This window comes from Triturus cristatus, chromosome 10 (genome assembly GCF_964204655.1).
Source record: "Triturus cristatus chromosome 10, aTriCri1.1, whole genome shotgun sequence".
Lineage (NCBI taxonomy): Eukaryota > Metazoa > Chordata > Amphibia > Caudata > Salamandridae > Triturus > Triturus cristatus.
The window spans coordinates 1,152,132,076-1,152,154,096 of record NC_140593.1 but is presented as its reverse complement, the minus strand read 5'-3'; the positions used below and the strand labels follow the sequence as shown (position 1 = coordinate 1,152,154,096).

Sequence of the window (22,021 nt, the reverse complement as noted above, 5' to 3'; positions counted from 1 at the left end):
TAGATCTAATACACAACCCCCCCCACACTTATGTTCACTTATCCTTTGAAATAGTGCACTTTGAAGCAGGTTGTTATATTCACGTTATGCACGGTGATTCTTGCAACACCATTGTTGACATGATGTACTCATGGAAGAGATGTAATTGGTTTTACTCTTGATGTTGTTACTTTATTTTCACAGGCCAGCAGCATTGGACGTGGTATGTAGAGCACACATCACCACTTTTTATGTAGACAGTTCCTGATCCTGATGAATTGCCCTGATCCTTCTGACAAACATGGCAAGAAACATGTCGATCATTTTTGAGTAGAGCTTCACGTCTAGACACCTTATTTCTAGCACCTAGCCACTCTACACAATTTTAATAGGGTAGTCTACCTTTTGAATAAAACACTGTTAGGACTGACCAACCCTTTTTAATACAAACTTCCATTTTCTGCTACATTCATTCTACCAGGCCCCTTACACCCAAGCATATATCGGCAGGAACAAAAGATCCCCGACAAAGAGCCCCGGTTTCGGGAGCCCGTCAAGGATTGCAGCGCCGACTTGACGAGGGGCAATGCTCATATGATGAAGCATGACACCTAGCTTGCTGGGTGTGTGAGAGCATTAGTTCCACCTAAGGGAACTTCCCTGGTTTCCTGTTGATTTCCAACAATCCTTGTTGACTGAACCTTCCATCCACCTACCTCATCTCTTCCTTCTAGTACTTGAGGAACTTTGTACCCCGCTTTGGATATAGACTTTTGGGGCTTGTACATTGGACCTCCTTAAATATAGCCCCCTGTCCCTCCTTTTGGATTACTGGAGGAAGAAAAATGCCAGGAGGACACACCCCTGAGCTGGCACAAACCCAACAACACAGCCAGTCCCAAGCATCCGGTGCAACCCCCAGCAGACAGCATCAGGAACCCCAGGCGGACACCAAACCAGGAAGGAACCATGCCCAAACCTGCGGAACCACAGAGATCAGAAGAGAGCAGGAGGACACCAGGAGACATGGCCGCAGGGCAAGATGATCCACTGGCCACATGACCCACCAGAGGCAAAACAAAAGCCCACAGACCGGGTCAGACCACAGCATACCCCAGACCAGGGACCAACCAGGCCCGGCCCAACCGAACCCCCTAGGGCAGTGAAGGTCAACAAAGGGCCAAAGCAAGAAAAACACCAAACAATGGCGCCACAGCAGGTGGTGGAAGCCCAGGAGGACATCCACAAACCCCAGAGAGAGAAACAGACACAAACAGGGCGGGTCGGCCACAGGCCCAAGAAGGAACCTGCCCCAATCAAGCACAACCCCTGACAGCAGACCAGAGCAAGGGCGACCATGAAGGAAGGGCCAGAGGCCAAAATAACAGGTGCAGAAGATAACAAAGCGCCATACCCGAGCACCAGGGGCATCAGGAACACCCATCCAGGCAGCAACCACACAGCCCAGAGGAGAGCAGGTGCAGTGAGTGAGAACGCCCATAGGCCCAGGCGCCACAACAGCAAAGCCTGCCACAGTAGGTGGCAAGCCACAGCTGCCCTCAAAGGAGGGGCAAACAACCCCAAAGCACAGGCAAGCAGGCTGCAAACATGAGGCAACAGTGGCACCTCTCTACCAAAACCATGCAAAGCTGAAAATGCAACAACAAAGGCACCCATGAAGCTCAAAAATGGAGGCACCCCAATAGCACCAGTCACAATACACAAGGACAGTGTCAGGTAGCAAAATACAAAATGGAGAGCCAACGGTATAACCTTTGGAGTAAGAGTCTGAATTGAATTGAATTGAATTGAATTGGGATTTGTAAAGCGCGTAACTACCCTAGGGCGTCCCAGCGCTGGCCTAGCTTACCGTTCCAGAGGGGGAGAGTAGGAAAGTGATGGTTTATGGAAAGAGCCAAGTTTTTAGTTGCCTACGAAAGGCCAAAAGATTGTGTTCTCTCCGCATGACAAGTGGAAGGGCGTTCCATAATTTAGGGGCGTTGTAGGAGAACATGCGCCCCCCGGATCGGGATTTTTTTATTCTGGGAACGCTGGCAAGGGAGAGGGAGTATGATCTGAGTTGTTTGCTAGAGATATGGGGTTTGATGAAGGATCTCAGAATCTGGGGGCCTTTACCATGCAATATCTTGTGAGAGATGCAAACGGATTTAAAAGTAATCCTTTCTTTGACTGGAAGCCAGTGCAAGCTTTTGAGTGCTGGTTTTGCAGAGCATCTCGGTTTGGTTCCGGTTAGGAGTCTGGCCGCAGCGTTCTGAGCGCATTGCAGTTTATGAATAACTGATGCTGGTGCCCCCAGGTACAGGACGTTGCCATAATCCAGTCTAGAGTTCACCAACCCCTGCAGCAGCAATTTCCTAGATTGGAATGGGATCAGATGGAGGATCTTTCGCGCCGTTCGAATGAGGCCAAAACAGGTGCCCGTGGTTTTTCTGGCCTGAGTTTTGAAGTTGAGGTCTTGGTCCAACCATATGCCAAGGCTTTTGACTTCAGGTTTGGGAGGAGGAGGCGTTCCCATACAAGGTGGCCAGGATAGGGATGGAGGGAGTTTGTGAGGGTTCCCCAGGAGAAGTATCTCGGATTTTTCTCCGTTTAGTTTTAATCGGGATTCACACATCCAGTGGAAAATACTCTCGAGACATCTTGCCAGATTGTCTAGGCTTTTACTCTTCTGGTTGACCGAGACCACCAGCTGGGTGTCATCGGCATACATGACTGTTTTTATGCCAAATGGGGCAATAACGTCTTCTAGAGGGGACATGTAGACGTTAAAAAGTGTGGGGCTCAGGGAGGAGCCTGGGGGACCCCACACAGAAGGGGCTGGGCTGTAGACACTGCTGAGCCATCCGACACTTGAAAGGTTCTTTCTTCCAAAAAGGATTTGATCCAGGACAGGGCGGAGCCAGAGAGTCCTATCGAACTTAGTCGGTGGATGAGGATGGCATGATCCACCGTGTCGAAGGCAGCACTCAGGTCGAGGAGGATCACTGCCACTGATCCTCCTGCGTCTATGATGGTTCTGGCCTCCTCGACCACGGCTAACAGAGCGGTGTCAGTTCCCTGTCCGGGTCTAAACCCTGTCTGAGATTTGCGGAGAAGATTGTTGGTTTCCAGGAAGTTGGAAAGTTGGTGGTTGACGATTCGTTCGGCTACTTTGCTTATAGCCGGAAGAAGAGAGATGGGTCTGAAGTTGGTAGGGTCCGTGGGATCGAGGTGGGGTTTCTTTAGAAGAGCCCTAACAGTGGCTTTCTTCCAGTTGGCTGGAACAGAGCCCAGTGAGAGAGAGGCGTTAATGAGGTGGGCAAAGAGAGGGGCAACAGTGGGGGCGACTAGCTTTAATTTGCTCATGGGGGCTGGGTCTGATTGAGCACCACTTTTTACGGTTTGTAGAGTGGATAGAAATATCTCCGTGGTAATCTGGGGGAACATTTGGAGGCGTGGAGCTTCGAGGCAGTGGGAGGGGATGTCTGGAATTTGAGAGGAATTAGGGGCTGGAAGTGAGGTCAGAATTTTGTCGATTTTTGATGAGAAGAACTCAGCAAGCTGGTTACATCTAATGCCCGATGGATCGGTTATGGGTAAGGGGTCTGGAATTTTGGTGAGTAGACGAACAATGCGATAGGTTTCTTTCGCCGAGTTGGAAGCCGCTGCTATTTTTTCCTCAAAGTAGGTTGCTTGGGTGTTTTTTACGCAATTTTTGTAGTGCTTGATGGCGTCCCTGTACTCTTTTTTGCTTTCCGTCGTCCAGATCTTTCTCCAAAGTCGCTCTAGTTTTTTGCAGTTTTTCCTGAGGTTGCGTAGTTCTTGGGTGTACCATGATGATTTGGCTGATTTCTTTTTACTGGGGAGGGGTCTGACTGGCAAGGTATCGTCGAGGGATTGGGTGATCCACTCGTGTAGTTGGGCATCTGCTCTGGAGGGGTCTGGGTCCAGTGCTGGTAAGGTGGAAGTGAGTGCTTGTGTCCAGGCGTTTATGTCCAGATTTTTCCACGGACGGGAGGGTGCTTGGGGGGGAGGTTTCTCTGGTATCGCAGCCGAGCATTGTAGCTTAAAGGAGACTAGGGAGTGGTCTGACCATGGGATGGGGAGGGGGGTGTTGACAACTAATCTCGTGAGGTTGGTGAATATGGGGTCCAGCAGGTGGCCCTTGTTGTGGGTGGGCTGGTTGCTTTGTAGATGGAGGTTCAGGGAGGCTAGATCTGCTTTGAGATCGGCAGCTGTTTTGTTCGAGGGATCGTCAAAGTGGATGTTCAAGTCTCCCAATACCGTGAAGTTTGGGGATAGGCAGGCAAGGGAGGAGGTGATGTCCATTAGAGAGTCACAGAATCGTTGTTGTGGGCCTGGTGGGCGATAGATTAGTATCCCTGAGATGGTAGTGGATGGGGGCTGATGGATCGAGAAATGTACGTTTTCACAGTCCAGAATGGGGCTTTCTTTAAACTGACAGGACAGGTGATCTCGGTAGATGATCGCTATTCCACCTCCGATACCAGACGGTCTGTTTTGGTGCTTTATAAGGTAACCAGAGGGGAGGGATTGGATGATATCTGGCTCTGAGTCTAAAGTCAGCCAGGTTTCTGTGAGAAAGAGGGCCTCGATTTTCGAGTCCTGCAGGAGTATATTGATTTCTGCCTGGTGCTTCGGAAGGGATCTGCAGTTCAGCAGAGCCAGCCTGAGCCAACTTGGTTTAGGGGGGGGTGTGGGGTTAACCTATATGCACAGTTTAAACAGCGGGAGTGTCCATCCGCTGCGATAATGCTACCGCGACAGATCGCGGGAGGAAGCTCCCATAGCCCGAGCAGGGTTTCCTGGGTGTATCTTAGTGGAAGTGGGGACGGTGTAGCATGGGTCATGGGCTCTGGGCTTGGCCTGGCGCGGACGGGCGCAGACGGGCTTGCCTTAGGCGCGCCTTCGGCGCGCAGACGGCGCTCCCGCTGCGCTCGTCCGCTGCGCCTCCGGCCGAGGCACATGATATATGCGGTGGCCGAGAGGGAGGGTAAAATAGGCGTGGCCTAAAAAAGGGCCGTGTCCCGATTCCTCGCGGTGCTGGCGTCGGGAGGGGAGATCAGGGGAGCTGAAATCCGCTACCCGTGCCCGGTCGTGATTATCAAGTGCCCTGCGGCGTGGTGAGTTAAAAGCGCGCCCACAGACAAATGACAGTGATGATTTTAAAGGAATGCTTGGCTTCGTTTTGCTCTCCCGGCTTCCGCCTCAGGAGGTAGGTTAGATCGTGTATATGGCGCTAGTATTCAGCGTTTTATACTCGTCGCGGTGGGCGTGGCCTAAAAAAGGGGCGTGTCCCGATTCCTCGCGGTGCTGGCGTCGGGAGGGGAGATCAGGGGAGCTGAAATCCGCTACCCGTGCCCGGTCGTGATTATCAAGTGCCCTGCGGCGGGGTGAGTTAAAAGCGCGCCCACAGACAAATGACAGTGATGATTTTAAAGGAATGCTTGGCTTCGTTTTGCTCTCCCGGCTTCCGCCTCAGGAGGTAGGTTAGATCGTGTACATGGCGCTAGTATTCAGCGTTTTATACTCGTCGCGGTGGGCGTGGCCTAAAAAAGGGGCGTGTCCCGATGCATCGCGGTGCTGGCGTCGGGAGGGGAGATCAGGGGAGCTGAAATCCGCTACCCGTGCCCGGTCGTGATTATCAAGTGCCCTGCGGCGTGGTGAGTTAAAAGCGCGCCCACAGACAAATGACAGTGATGATTTTAAAGGAATGCTTGGCTTCGTTTTGCTCTCCCGGCTTCCGCCTCAGGAGGTAGGTTAGATCGTGTATATGGCGCTAGTATTCAGCGTTTTATACTCGTCGCGGTGGGCGTGGCCTAAAAAAGGGGCGTGTCCCGATTTCTCGCGGTGCTGGCGTCGGGAGGGGAGATCAGGGGAGCTGAAATCCGCTACCCGTGCCCGGTCGTGATTATCAAGTGCCCTGCGGCGTGGTGAGTTAAAAGCGCGCCCACAGACAAATGACAGTGATGATTTTAAAGGAATGCTTGGCTTCGTTTTGCTCTCCCGGCTTCCGCCTCAGGAGGTAGGTTAGATCGTGTATATGGCGCTAGTATTCAGCGTTTTATACTCGTCGTGGTGGGCGTGGCCTAAAAAAGGGGCGTGTCCCGATTCCTCGCGGTGCTGGCGTCGGGAGGGGAGATCAGGGGAGCTGAAATCCGCTACCCGTGCCCGGTCGTGATTATCAAGTGCCCTGCGGCGTGGTGAGTTAAAAGCGCGCCCACAGACAAATGACAGTGATGATTTTAAAGGAATGCTTCGCTTCGTTTTGCTCTCCCGGCTTCCGCCTCAGGAGGTAGGTTAGATCGTGTATATGGCGCTAGTATTCAGCGTTTTATACTCGTCGCGGTGGGCGTGGCCTAAAAAAGGGGCGTGTCCCGATTCCTCGCGGTGCTGGCGTCGGGAGGGGAGATCAGGGGAGCTGAAATCCGCTACCCGTGCCCGGTCGTGATTATCAAGTGCCCTGCGGCGTGGTGAGTTAAAAGCGCGCCCACAGACAAATGACAGTGATGATTTTAAAGGAATGCTTGGCTTCGTTTTGCTCTCCCGGCTTCCGCCTCAGGAGGTAGGTTAGATCTGCGACCGTAACCACTAGGCCACGGTGACTCATAGCAAACACAGTGCAAAAGGCAGCATAATGAGCCACACGCCCAAACCACGGCCACAAAGAGCACCCACAGGGCGGCAGGAACGCAGGCCCCAAACAAGAGCCAAGGAAAAGAAGCCGGTGGACTCCGGAGCACAGCACCGGCACCCTAGCACGAGCACCGGTGCACAAGTGTAAGGATCAGCAGCAAAGGACAGACTCAGGGGCACGGGGAGAGTACATGACATGCCCCGAAACACCCGATGGAGAGCCGAATCAGAGACCATATATATAGTCTTGGTCACTGTATTGCATGATCGCTCACCACAGCCTTTACATGTTCTACTATCATTGACAAACATATAAACAAAGGACATACTTAGCAGTCTTTAGCAAGCCTCTAGGGCCAGCCACCTTGCACTAGTCAGCAATTAGTATGTTACACAATTGTAATCACTGATATCTCTTCTTAGGGACAGCTAAATTCAATCAGAAGACTACAAAACATCATCATCATACTGTCCCCACATACATCATCAAATACTTCAGCATTTCACATAAAGAACGTGATTTCTCAATGTTGCTTATAAATTAATTATAAAATCTGACATAACTTTGTAGCACCTGAAAAAATCCTGCCCTGAATAGGCTTTTTCTACAAATACTGCCCTTATGAGGCTTCTCCTACCAACTGTTTATGACAATATGCAACAATTCAGACAGTACAAATCAGTAAGAATATTAAATGTCATCAGTAAGCCAGGGAGTTACTTTGGATTAATGAAATTGTAGCAATCAAAAAGACTTTCTGAGAATACATGAAGAGATGAGTAAGAGATTCAAAGGTAGAGGTTACATTATTGCGGTGCTGGAGAAAGCCAAAGAGAGGGCCATACAGTGTTAGCCGAAATGTATCTGTGCTATTTTGTTTCCCACTGGCGAATAAAGAAGCACCCTTTTAAATCCCTAGGAGTACCTGTCTTGGAGTTTGCTTGAGGTGTCTGTCTGTCTGTCTGTCTGTCTGTCTGTCTGTCTGTCTGTATCTATCTATCTATCTATCTATCTATCTATCTATCTATCTATCTATCTATCTATCTATCTATCTATCTATCTATCTATCTATCTATCTATCTATCTATCTATCTATCTATCTATCTATCCATCCATCCATCCATCCATCCATCCATCTATCCATCCATCCATCATAAAATAATATATATATATATATCCTAAGGTACTGCAGTAAAGCGCACACTCACAAGGGTCACAATGCAAATGATTTAATCTCGTAGAGCGTCTCGACTGAGAACAGGCTTGTGCAGTACCTTAGGATTTTAAATTGGTCCGGCTCGTTCTGCCGGCTCAGTGCACCACCTCTCCACGGCCCCAGGGTGTCAAAAAGGGCAAGTTTCAGAATTTTCATATATATATAGTATATAGTATTCTAAAAACAAACCTAATCATCCAAAAACATATAAAGTGATCTTAATGGACACAGGCATATAGGAGTTTAAACTCCATGTCCCCAATTCATAATTTTTATTGATGACATTGCATTTTTTAAAGCATTGAATAACATGTATTTATATATGAGATGCTTATTTATGTATGGAATGGATTATCTGATTCTAACTCGTTGATCTGAAATGATCAAGTGATGCAACTTTTATCACTATATTGAAGTTTTATCACTATATTGATTTTAATGATGCATTTGCCAGTCCGTTTTTAAACACTGATTATTTATGTATTAACATAATTATTGTGTTTAAATAATTTTGATGTGTATTGGATGATGTTGATAAATTACTGTATTTATACAATGAATTTTAAGAAAACTGGAGTTGAAAAGACAGATTATGTTAGTAATAGTATGTTTTTCATGGTTACCCAACATCCGTATCATGTGATTTGCACTAGCACTTTAAGTTGGTGAGAGCACTCCAATGGCGTGTCATGTGATCAAGGTCTCTGGCAGGCTGAAACACGTAATGGCGGAGGTGCAGGGCATTCCTCAATAAAGAAAAATATGCACTGATTCCTGAGTCTGCATTTGTCTATTCAAGACAGCGGAAGGTGGCGGTGTAAAGAGATACATGTACCGAGCAAGCTTCCTCGGTACACGTAGATCCCTCCTTCTACACAAGGGCCGAGCGGCAAGAAGCGCATTTCCGGGTCGCCGGAGATCAAAAGTTTTTCTCCCGAAAGGAGGAGCCGTAGTGGCCCCCGGACAGCAAAACAGACCTACCACAAGGAGTGGAAGACGGAGACGACGCTCTGTGTCGGAAGACGCGAGCAACGCCAGGAGTCCCCCAGTGGAAAGTATTTGCGAAGAGTCCGGAGAAGGAGTGTGACAGGTACGAGCAGCGGTAAACCACCTGATTATTAGTACCTTACTGAAACACTGCCCATAACATTGCCCCATGTCTGCTGACACGCTACAGAGTCGCGAGGCAGCAGCGTGTGAAATGTTTGACAACTCCCCAAGCGGGGAAATTATAATTCGCGCGCAACCTAGCGAGGTATCAGTTGGTAATTCGAGTACTAAGGAACTGTTCAAGAAATTTGAGAAACTGATGCGAACAGAACAATTGAAGTGGTGGGAACAAAAATCCCTGTCACAATATTTACAGGTGAGAAGGATCCCAAGGGTCTAAGAATCATGTTAGCCCCGAGCTACGAGAACCCCGATCCACTTATGTTGGCCGAGTGGGCTAATAGTAACTTGGAATCCGCAAGGAAATTAGTCCAGATTTTGGTAAAGTATGCCATCCGTGACCGGACGGCGCTTTAGGTTAACATTGATGAAATCAATGAATTACCAAATTGGAAGTGACGGAGGCTTTGCAGAAATTGCGAGATGACATGATGACACGTTTACAAAAAGAGGAGGATTTTTTAAAGAAGCGCAAGGCTTTCAAATTTCAGCGTGATAAGCTTGACTATGAACAGGGCCGCGTGTTTACTATTGCTAAGAAATATGACTCTGTCAAAGCAGCCAATAGGAACAGTGTCCCATTAAAATCACAAGCAGGCGGCAATGCGCAGGTTGAGACATCAGAAACTGAACTCAGCTCTGCAGTGGAGAGCGAGTCAGAAACAGACCAACCAGGATCAAGTAACGGGTTGGGGTTTCAAAAGTCATCGCTTGCGCAGGAAGTAGACTACCTCCAGTAAGACAGGAGGCTGACGCTACGCCCACGTGTGCAAAATGTAAAATCGAGCAGCGGAGGAAGCAAAAACGACAGGCAAGACGCCAGCATTCCCAACAGTGGCAAAACAAACAGAAAGCCGGTCAACAGGGGATGGAGGCACAAGTAGTGCCAACAATATCAAATGTGGACTCGCGAACTGTAATAAAGTTAACAAAAACAACATTAAGTGAGGATGAGAGGAAGATTCTGGCACTGGGGTTATCATTTAGCCCTAAATCCAACTTTGATTATGCTGAAACGCGCGTGGATTTATTTAAGTTTGTGCGAAAATTGAAATTGCGGAAATTTCATCTGATGCAAGGTACGCAAAAACGTAAAGCCAATGAAGCACCAATGGCAGTAACTGGCAGCCCCACAGTCTTGACGGCAGGTGATGTAGAGATCTGGAGCAACTCCATGACGAAACTGAAAGTGAAGTGGTTGCCAGTCAAGATAATCCACTGCTGGGAGGTACAACAAAGACCTCATTTAAAGTCAAATCTACCTTCTGTCCGATTATGAGGAAGGACAACCTTGATGTATTTAATGACAAAGTGACCGGTGAATTGAAAAAACTGCACCTATCAACTATTCGTGCCCCAAAGAAATATAGCAAACAGGATAACCTGTATTGTCAATTTATGAAGAGATTACACTCAGATGATAACATTATTGTCCGTCAATCTGGCGAGGGGAGCAATGTGGTGCTTTGGCCGCGAGACCTCTATATGGAGGAAGCCCTCAATCATCTGAACAACAGGGAGTGCTATAAAAGAAGCACCATACAAATCGTCAAGAATACATGGCAGGAATTTTACAGTACAAAAGGGGGTGGTGATGGACGGAGCATCAGAACCAATCAAACACTCACACCCAGTCAACAGATCTGGGTTTGATCCATCACCGTTCTTTAGCCCACTCTGCCACCCCAGTTCAGACATGGCCATATGCAAATCAGTCTGACCCTGTGCCTCATGGGAACAGTCCAGCCCGAACTGCCAAGCCATGCCTTCCCTGGACCGGAAACAAGCTTCCTAGGACCGGTTTCTGGCATTTCAGCCGTCTTCAGCCAGGCTTGCTTGAATCCAGTGGCAAAGTGAGCAAGGGACTCACGTCTGAGCATACCCTGCCAACTTATGGCGAACAAAGCGGTACAAAAGGGGGTGGTGATGGACGGAGCATCAGAACCAATCAAACACTCACACCCAGTCAACAGATCTGGGTTTGATCCATCACCGTTCTTTAGCCCACTCTGCCACCCCAGTTCAGACATGGCCATATGCAAATCAGTCTGACCCTGTGCCTCATGGGAACAGTCCAGCCCGAACTGCCAAGCCATGCCTTCCCTGGACCGGAAACAAGCTTCCTAGGACCGGTTTCTGGCATTTCAGCCGTCTTGTTTCCGGTCCAGGGAAGGCATGGCTTGGCAGTTCGGGCTGGACTGTTCCCATGAGGCACAGGGTCAGACTGATTTGCATATGGCCATGTCTGAACTGGGGTGGCAGAGTGGGCTAAAGAACGGTGATGGATCAAACCCAGATCTGTTGACTGGGTGTGAGTGTTTGATTGGTTCTGATGCTCCGTCCATCACCACCCCCTTTTGTACCGCTTTGTTTGCCATAAGTTGGCAGGGTATGCTCAGACGTGAGTCCCTTGCTCACTTTGCCACTGGATTCAAGCAAGCCTGGCTGAAGACGGCTGAAATGCCAGAAACCGGTCCTAGGAAGCTTGTTTCCGGTCCAGGGAAGGCATGGCTTGGCAGTTCGGGCTGGACTGTTCCCATGAGGCACAGGGTCAGACTGATTTGCATATGGCCATGTCTGAACTGGGGTGGCAGAGTGGGCTAAAGAACGGTGATGGATCAAACCCAGATCTGTTGACTGGGTGTGAGTGTTTGATTGGTTCTGATGCTCCGTCCATCACCACCCCCTTTTGTACCGCTTTGTTTGCCATAAGTTGGCAGGGTATGCTCAGACGTGAGTCCCTTGCTCACTTTGCCACTGGATTCAAGCAAGCCTGGCTGAAGACGGCTGAAATGCCAGAAACCGGTCCTAGGAAGCTTGTTTCCGGTCCAGGGAAGGCATGGCTTGGCAGTTCGGGCTGGACTGTTCCCATGAGGCACAGGGTCAGACTGATTTGCATATGGCCATGTCTGAACTGGGGTGGCAGAGTGGGCTAAAGAACGGTGATGGATCAAACCCAGATCTGTTGACTGGGTGTGAGTGTTTGATTGGTTCTGATGCTCCGTCCATCACCACCCCCTTTTGTACCGCTTTGTTTGCCATAAGTTGGCAGGGTATGCTCAGACGTGAGTCCCTTGCTCACTTTGCCACTGGATTCAAGCAAGCCTGGCTGAAGACGGCTGAAATGCCAGAAACCGGTCCTAGGAAGCTTGTTTCCGGTCCAGGGAAGGCATGGCTTGGCAGTTCGGGCTGGACTGTTCCCATGAGGCACAGGGTCAGACTGATTTGCATATGGCCATGTCTGAACTGGGGTGGCAGAGTGGGCTAAAGAACGGTGATGGATCAAACCCAGATCTGTTGACTGGGTGTGAGTGTTTGATTGGTTCTGATGCTCCGTCCATCACCACCCCCTTTTGTACCGCTTTGTTTGCCATAAGTTGGCAGGGTATGCTCAGACGTGAGTCCCTTGCTCACTTTGCCACTGGATTCAAGCAAGCCTGGCTGAAGACGGCTGAAATGCCAGAAACCGGTCCTAGGAAGCTTGTTTCCGGTCCAGGGAAGGCATGGCTTGGCAGTTCGGGCTGGACTGTTCCCATGAGGCACAGGGTCAGACTGATTTGCATATGGCCATGTCTGAACTGGGGTGGCAGAGTGGGCTAAAGAACGGTGATGGATCAAACCCAGATCTGTTGACTGGGTGTGAGTGTTTGATTGGTTCTGATGCTCCGTCCATCACCACCCCCTTTTGTACCGCTTTGTTTGCCATAAGTTGGCAGGGTATGCTCAGACGTGAGTCCCTTGCTCACTTTGCCACTGGATTCAAGCAAGCCTGGCTGAAGACGGCTGAAATGCCAGAAACCGGTCCTAGGAAGCTTGTTTCCGGTCCAGGGAAGGCATGGCTTGGCAGTTCGGGCTGGACTGTTCCCATGAGGCACAGGGTCAGACTGATTTGCATATGGCCATGTCTGAACTGGGGTGGCAGAGTGGGCTAAAGAACGGTGATGGATCAAACCCAGATCTGTTGACTGGGTGTGAGTGTTTGATTGGTTCTGATGCTCCGTCCATCACCACCCCCTTTTGTACCGCTTTGTTTGCCATAAGTTGGCAGGGTATGCTCAGACGTGAGTCCCTTGCTCACTTTGCCACTGGATTCAAGCAAGCCTGGCTGAAGACGGCTGAAATGCCAGAAACCGGTCCTAGGAAGCTTGTTTCCGGTCCAGGGAAGGCATGGCTTGGCAGTTCGGGCTGGACTGTTCCCATGAGGCACAGGGTCAGACTGATTTGCATATGGCCATGTCTGAACTGGGGTGGCAGAGTGGGCTAAAGAACGGTGATGGATCAAACCCAGATCTGTTGACTGGGTGTGAGTGTTTGATTGGTTCTGATGCTCCGTCCATCACCACCCCCTTTTGTACCGCTTTGTTTGCCATAAGTTGGCAGGGTATGCTCAGACGTGAGTCCCTTGCTCACTTTGCCACTGGATTCAAGCAAGCCTGGCTGAAGACGGCTGAAATGCCAGAAACCGGTCCTAGGAAGCTTGTTTCCGGTCCAGGGAAGGCATGGCTTGGCAGTTCGGGCTGGACTGTTCCCATGAGGCACAGGGTCAGACTGATTTGCATATGGCCATGTCTGAACTGGGGTGGCAGAGTGGGCTAAAGAACGGTGATGGATCAAACCCAGATCTGTTGACTGGGTGTGAGTGTTTGATTGGTTCTGATGCTCCGTCCATCACCACCCCCTTTTGTACCGCTTTGTTTGCCATAAGTTGGCAGGGTATGCTCAGACGTGAGTCCCTTGCTCACTTTGCCACTGGATTCAAGCAAGCCTGGCTGAAGACGGCTGAAATGCCAGAAACCGGTCCTAGGAAGCTTGTTCCCGGTCCAGGGAAGGCATGGCTTGGCAGTTCGGGCTGGACTGTTCCCATGAGGCACAGGGTCAGACTGATTTGCATATGGCCATGTCTGAACTGGGGTGGCAGAGTGGGCTAAAGAACGGTGATGGATCAAACCCAGATCTGTTGACTGGGTGTGAGTGTTTGATTGGTTCTGATGCTCCGTCCATCACCACCCCCTTTTGTACCGCTTTGGAATTTTACAGTAGGCTGCTGGCACGGAAAACAGTGGGATTACTGAGTATGGATGAATTTAAATTTTTGAGGACAGACCACCCAGTAATCCCTGTGGTGTACTTTATACCTACAATACACAAGGGACTATGCAAACCGCCAGGGAGGCCAATCATCTCGGCCCAAGGAAGTCTGATGGAGAATGCTTCACGGTACGACGATTCGTTCCTCCAAGAGCACGTGAGGCAATTACCATCATACGTACAGGATACGGGAGACCTCCTACGAAAGTTAAACGGAATTGGGTGGGAGGAGGAATTCATTTCATACTCATGTCCCTGGATGTCACAAGTTTATACACCAGCATACACCATCAAGACGGGGTTAAAGATGTTGAGCATTATCTGAGTACCAAACCAATGTATATGTGCATGCGCAATAAGATGTTGAGCACAATGATTACAATGTGCCTGGAAAACAACTTCTTCTTATTTCAAAATTAAGTGTTTCAACAAGTGAGAGGGGTTGCCATGGGGGCTTGTTTTTCCCCGAGCTATGCTTGTTTGCATATAGGGTTCTGGGAGGAGCGGGTCCTCATGGCAACTCATGGTGAAACTGTTTTAAAGCATGTTATCTGTTGGTACAGATTTATTGATGATCTGTTCGTAATTTGGAAAGGAAATGATGAAAGTGCCTGGAACTTTATCGAACAGATCAATGTCAATAATTTTAATTTGGAGTTTACGGCTCAAATGAGCAAAAAATCTATATATTTTCTGGATGTAGAACTTTATATTGAGAACAACAAATTGGAAACTAAAATGCATAGGAAACCCACAGCGGACAATTAGGTATTGCACGCAAGTCATCACCCTAAACATCTGATCCACAGCATTCCCTAAGGGGAAATGCTGCGGATACGCAGGATCTGCAGTACAGACTCTGAATGTCACAAAGCTCAATTTGAAAGCAATGTCAGATTCAGAGCAAGAGGGTACTCAGAGGTAGTGCTTAATAGTGCCATTAAAAAAGTAAATAAAATTGATAGAGCAATGGCATTGATTATTAAAAGCCCAAAACATACTGTGATACCTGAAGAAAATCAATCTGCTCAACATACAAGATTGGTCTTAACCTACAGCCAGCAACATAACTCCTTACGAAAGATAATCAACAGTAATTGGCCCTTAATACAAAATGACCCTATTATTGGAGGCCAGCTCACTAAATCTCCCAACATTAAGTTTAGGAGAGCCCCTTCAATGAGCAATTCATTAGTTAGCTGTAGTCCTGAGGTGAGGACAGGTAAAAGCTGGCTAAGTGCTAGGAAGGGGTTCTACAAATGTACCTCATGTAGGGCTTGTAAATATGGAAGCAACAAATCTTCATACGTAATGCCCTTCAAGCCCAACCCAGTGCCGATAACTAAAATGCTCAACCGCCAAACGGAATTTGCAGTATATGTGCTGGAGTGTTCGTGTGACCTGCAATATGTGGGTAGCACCAAGTTGCAGGTCCACAAACAAATACTCCAGCACATAAGGGCCATCACTAATAATGATGTGACCTACCCGGTTGCACAGCATTTTAATGAATTCCAATACAGGAGATTTGAGGATTTGAAATATTATGTGGTGGATTCAATCCTTCTCCTGAGGAGGGGAGGGGACCGGGAGGAAGTGCTCAGGAGACTTGAAACGAGGTATATATTGGAGTTAGACAGTAAAACACCATCTGGTCTTAACTCCAGTAAGGACTTTTACACCTGCCTATAATTGTTCTTAAACTGCATCTGGTTCTAAATTTTGTCTTTATTTATACCATATATCGCTGCTGCTGACATTAATTTTAGCTTTCACAGAACTTTATTTATTTATTATTGCACATTTGCACTGACTAAATCAAGGCTGTGATTTAGCATGGTAATATCATTTGCACTTTAGGCACAAGCACTTTGATAGGGGTTGATCTAGGTAATCATGGCCCACTTGGGCAGTATTCTAAAAACAAACCCAATCATCCAAAAACATATAAAGTGATCTTAGTGAACACAGGCATATAGGAGTTTAAACTCCATGTCCCCAATTCATAATTTTTATTGATGACATTGCATTTTTTAAGCATTGAATCACATGTATTTATATATGAGATGCTTATTTATGTATGGAATGCATTATCTGATTCCATTTCGTTGATCTGAAATGATCAATTGATGCAACTTTTATCATTATATTGAAGTTTTATCACTATATTGATTTTAATGATGCATTTGCCAGTCCGTTTTTAAACACTGATTATTTATGTATTAACATGAATATTGTGTTTAAATAATTTTGATGTGTACTGGATGATGTTGGTAAATTATTGTATTTATACAATGAATTTTAAGAAAACTGGGGTTGAGAAGACAGACTATGTTAGTAATAGTATGTTTTTCATGGTTACCCAACATCCGTATCATGTGATTTGCACTAGCACTTTAAGTTGGTGAGAGCACTCCCATGGCGTGTCATGTGATCAAGGCCTCTGGAGGCTGACACGCGTAATGGCGGAGGTGCAGGGCGTTCCTCAATAAAGAAAAATGTGCACTGATTCCTTGAACCTGCATTCGTCTATTTAAGACAGCGGAAGGTGCCGGAGTAAAGATATATATATATATTGAACTGGATACCACACTACAAGTACCAGCATGCTTTAGAAGCGGCCCAAAAGGGGCGTCCACCAGAGGGCAAAAAATTATGAAAGTAAGCAATTGACTTGTGTGTGTCGTTTCAGATGATGCCTGGGCGCTCCTTTGAAAAAGGTCATAGTTGACTGAAACGCGTCGGGATTGTCAGCGCCTTGATTAAACAAACCTTGGATTATCACTGTTGGGAGTGCGGCTATTTCTTTCCAAGAGGAGAGAGTTGTGAGATGTTACAGAGGCTTGGTTCCGCCACAAGCGACGCACTGCCAGCTAAGAGTGCCATTATTGTCCGAAATGAACCTTTGTTGTGTCCGTGAAAACGATTAAGGACAGCGGTTGCCACCGAAGACTGGCTTCGGTTTGGCCTCCTGCAGCCTTCAAAATAGGTAATGCGATGGAGCAACGGTGAATGGAACCTTATTGAATGAAATTATTGGCATCACCCACTTAAGGGTTGTATTGAACTGGATACCACACTACAAGTACCAGCATGCTTTAGAAGCGGCTCAAAAGGGGCGTCCACCAGAGGGCAAAAAATTATGAAAGTAAGCAATTGACTTGTGTGTGTCGTTTCAGATGATGCCTGGGCGCTCCTTTAAAAAAGGTCATAGTTGACTGAAACGCGTCAGGATTGTCAGCACCTTGATTAAACAAACCTTGGATTATCACTGTTGGGAGTGCGGCTATTTCTTTCCAAGAGGAGAGAGTTGTGAGATATATATATATATTCACTGAAAAAACCATAGGTTTCACACATGTTATAGTTAGCGGAAATTTTACTGATAAAAAACCATTGAAATTCCCCCGTTATAGTTAGTGCAGGCAACTATAACTCACGCGACCGCAATCCTCTGCTGATGCTAATACTGTATTTAGACACTTATTTGCCCATGTCTTCTTCCATACATTTTTAGCTATACATATATTACAAATATTTTTTTTTCATAAAGACACATATGTCATCAGCAGAAGATTGCGGTCGCGTGAGTTATAGTTGCCTGCACTAACTATAACGGGGGAATTTCATTGGTTTTTTATCAGTAAAATTTCCGCTAACTATAACATGTGTGAAACCTATGGTTTTTTCAGTGAATTTGCAAGGTTTTTTAAATGCTAATTCCTAACTATAACGTGTGTGAAACCTATGGTTTTTTCAGTGAATTTGTACGGTTTTTTAAATGCTAAGTTACTTTACGCCATTCGTGGCGTGCGCGCCCACTTAACGCAGTTCGTTCGTATATATATATATATATATATATATATATATTACCTACTGGCGGTCGCCAGTAGGTAGTTATAGTTAGGACCCTGTTTCCATAGGAAATCCGCAACATTCTATTTGGAATAACTTTGGCGCCGGTCGACGAATCCTCGCGAAATTTTCAAAATAGGTGGGGCGCTACGCTCCGCTCCTACCCTGAAAGTCTCGGGGGGATTCGTCAAGCGGGGGCTGAGAAAAAAGGGGGGTCCCAAAACGCGTTTTTCCCATGCATTTTTCTATAGGACCTTTAGACACAGCTACAGCCCGAACGGCTGAACAGAGTTACTTGAAATTTGGCAGAGAGGTAGTCCTCAGGTCAAGGAAGTGCCTTTTGTAGGTCTGGTGTAAATCTGTTCAGTAGTTCCTGAGAAAATAGCATTTAAATCAATATATATATCTGTGGCAGCTTACGGTGCGCTTACCGTGCGCTTACGGTAAGCTTACCGTACGCGTACGGTGACGTGCGCGAGCGCGATTCTGATTGGCTGTTAGATCTTAGTAAACATTCGAATCGGTCGAAACCAGGAAGCGGCGGCCGCCATTTTCTCTCTCGCACTCAGACGGGGGGAGGCAAAACAAAGGGAAAAAACATATAAAGGAGCTGTATAGACTGCTCCTAACCACCTAAATTTGATGTAGGTTTCCCCAAAGAACCCCTAATGCCAAAAAGTCAATATTTTTTTTTTTCGAAAAATCGGCGATTACGCTTACCGTACGTGTACGGATAAAAAAGTGTTAAAAAAAAAAATTAACAATATTCTCCCCACCCCGTGTGCAAATGGTGCCTGAAGTGCACCATTTGAGCATGGCATATAACATCAATAGAAATGTAAATGTTTAAAAAAAAAAAAAATTAACCATACTCTCCCCACCCCGTGTGCAAATGGTGGCCGAAGGGCACCATTTGCGCAAATGGCATATCTTTGTAATGAAAATGTAAAAGTTTACCTTGCACAGCGAAGCGCGTAATATGCCCTCCATGTGCGCACGGTGCGCGAAGCGCATCGTGCGTACATGGCCCATCCAGCGTAATGTGGGCACGCGGTGCGCGTAGCTAACTGCGTAAAGTGGGCGCGCGGTGCGCGAAGTGCACCGCGTTCTCACTGTGCGCGCACGGTGCACGAAGCGCACCGTGCGCGCACGGAACAAACTGCGTTAAGTGGGCGCGCACGCCACGAATGGCGTAAAGTAACTTAGCATTTAAAAAACCGTACAAATTCACTGAAAAAACCATAGGTTTCACACACGTTATAGTTAGGAATTAGCATTTAAAAAACCTTGCAAATTCACTGAAAAAACCATAGGTTTCACACATGTTATAGTTAGCTGGAAATTTTACTGATAAAAAACCTATGAAATTCCCCCGTTATAGTTAGTGCAGGCAACTATAACTCACGCGACCGCAATCCTCTGCTGATGACATATGTGTCTTTATGAAAAAAAAATAATTGTAATATATGTATAGCTAAAATTTAATGGAAGAAGACATGGGCAAATAAGTGTCTAAATACAGTATTAGCATCAGCAGAGGATTGCGGTCGCGTGAGTTATAGTTGCCTGCACTAACTATAACGGGGGAATTTCATAGGTTTTTTTATCAGTAAAATTTCCAGCTAACTATAACATGTGTGAAACCTATGGTTTTTTCAGTGAATATATATATATCACTGAAAAAACCATAGGTTTCACACAAGTTATAGTTAGCTGTACATTTCACTCGTAAAAAACCAATGAAATTCCACGTTATAGTTAGATCAGGTAACTATAACTTGCGCGCCCACAATAAACTGCTGATGACGTCACATAGTACATCACTCATGACATGGTCAGTGACATCACTCATGACATCAATGATGACATCTGAAATTACACATTGTGGATTGCGGTCGCGCAAGTTATAGTTACCTGATCTAACTATAACGTGGAATTTCATTGGTTTTTTACGAATGAAATGTACAGCTAACTATAACATGTGTGAAACCTATGGTTTTTTCAGTGAATTTGCAAGGTTTTGTAAATGATAATTCCTAACTATAACGTGTGTGAAACCTATGGTTTTTTCAGTGAATTTGTACGTTTTTTTTAAATGCTAAGTTATGTATTTATTTTTTATTTTTTTTTCTGGTTTTTCACTATGCGCACACCCTGCGCGCACGGTGCGCTTCGCGCAACGTGCGCGCACGCGCTGTGGGCGCTCGGTGCGCTTCACGCACCGAGCGCCCACGTTGCGCAGTCCATGCCGTGCGCGCCTCGCCTTTTTTTACGCAGTAACATTTGTTTTTTTCTCCCTTGTGGGTCCTTTAATTTATTTAATAAATGTGATTGTTCCTTCTGTATTTTTTATTTTTTTTGCCGTGCGCGTACGGTAAGCTTATCGTACGCGTACCGCGCGATTTTTTTTTAAAATTATTAAATTTATTTTTCGTACTTTTGGGTCCTTCTTGGACCCCCTGACAAACACTAGGGGGTCTGCAACTCTCTTCATTGCCCCCGTTTCCCGTTCCCCACCTTTGTTTCTCAGTGCGAGAGACAGAAAATGAAAGCCGACACTTCCTGATTTCGACCGATTCGAATGTTTACAGTCATGTAACCACCAATCAGAATTGAGCTCGCGCACGGCACCGTACGCGTACGGTAAGCTTACGGTAAGCGCACGGAGCGCGCTTACAGATATGTATATTGATTTAAATGCTATTTTCTCAGGACCTACTGAACAGATTTACACCAGACCTACAAAAGGCACATCCTTGACCTGAGGACTACCTCTCTGCCAAATTTCAAGTAATTCTGTTCAGCCGTTCGGGCTGTAGCTGTGTCTAAAGGTCCTATGGAAAAATGCATGGGGAAAACGCGTTTTGGGACCCCCCTTTTTTCTCAGCCCCCGCTTGACGAATCCCCCCGAGACTTTCAGGGTAGGAGCGGAGCGTAGCGCCCCATTAGTTTTGAAAATTTTGCGAGGATTCGTAGACCGGCGCCAAAGTTATTCCAAATAGAATGTTGCGGATTTCCTATGGAAACACGGTCCTAACTATAACTATCTACTGGCGACCGTCAGTAGATAATATATATATATATATATATATATGTATGTATGTATAACAGCTTCCAAAGTCCCGAGGATAATCGTACCCATCAATGAAAAAAGCACTCTTGGGGGTGAGTTTCCGTAGTTTTATTAGAACGGACTCCGGCCAAACAGACGCGTTTCGACTGATGCCTTTATCGATGTTTGCTGGACGCGCCAAAGCCACCATTTTTTATACATACAATACATTCTAAAGTTGGCAATAGGACCATAATCGCAATCACTTTACGCAGTTAGTGCCGTGCACGCACGGTGGGCACGCGGTGCGCTACGCGCACCGCGTGCCCATGTTACGCTAGATGGGCCATGTACGCACGATGCGCTTCGCGCACCGTGCGCACATGGAGGACATATGATGCACTTCGTTTTGAAAGGTAATATTTTAATTTTTCGTAATTTTTAAAAGCCATGCACAAATGGTGCCCTTCGGGCACCATTTGCACACGGGGTGGACAGAGTGTGGATAATTTTTTTTTTATTTTATTTTTTTTAAATATTATAGTTTATCTCATCGCTTATAAGCCATGCACATTTGGTGGCCTTCGGCCACCAATTGCACACGGGGTGGGGAGAGTGTGTGTAGGAAGGTGGATATCTGACTATGGTTACCCCCAAATTTTTGCCTAGTGTCTAGCTGGTTTTTCGACTTAGTTGGCCTGAGATCCTGCCATTCAGGCTCTCAGGCTATCTGCTCTCTCTGTAAAATGGACTCCATGTACCCTAGGTACATACCCAATTGGTTGGATCACCCTGTCAGCCCCTGTACCAGTGTACACTAGGTACCCAGGGCATTGGTGTACCCAAGGCCTGCCAAGGGCTGCAGCATGTATTATGCCACCCCAGGCTTGGCCTAACAATTTGACACAACTGGCTGATCACTCAGCTGGGGTAAGTTGGTGTAATCACCTCTTACTTAGGTGTAGTATACCTATACCTAACCTTAAATGGGACACCTGGTAAC

General features: G+C 46.9%; 1 long non-coding RNA gene across 1 annotated transcript in view; it reads left to right on the top strand.

The window, feature by feature from the left end:
- The window catches only part of LOC146796793 (uncharacterized), a 147,267-nt gene extending 130,143 nt beyond the window's left edge, over positions 1–17,124 (top strand). Inside the window, exon 4 of the long non-coding RNA XR_014969957.1 lies at positions 16,804–17,124. This is a non-coding gene — a long non-coding RNA (uncharacterized LOC146796793). The remainder of the gene's footprint in view (positions 1–16,803) is intronic.
- The last annotated feature ends 4,897 nt before the right edge of the window (positions 17,125–22,021 follow it).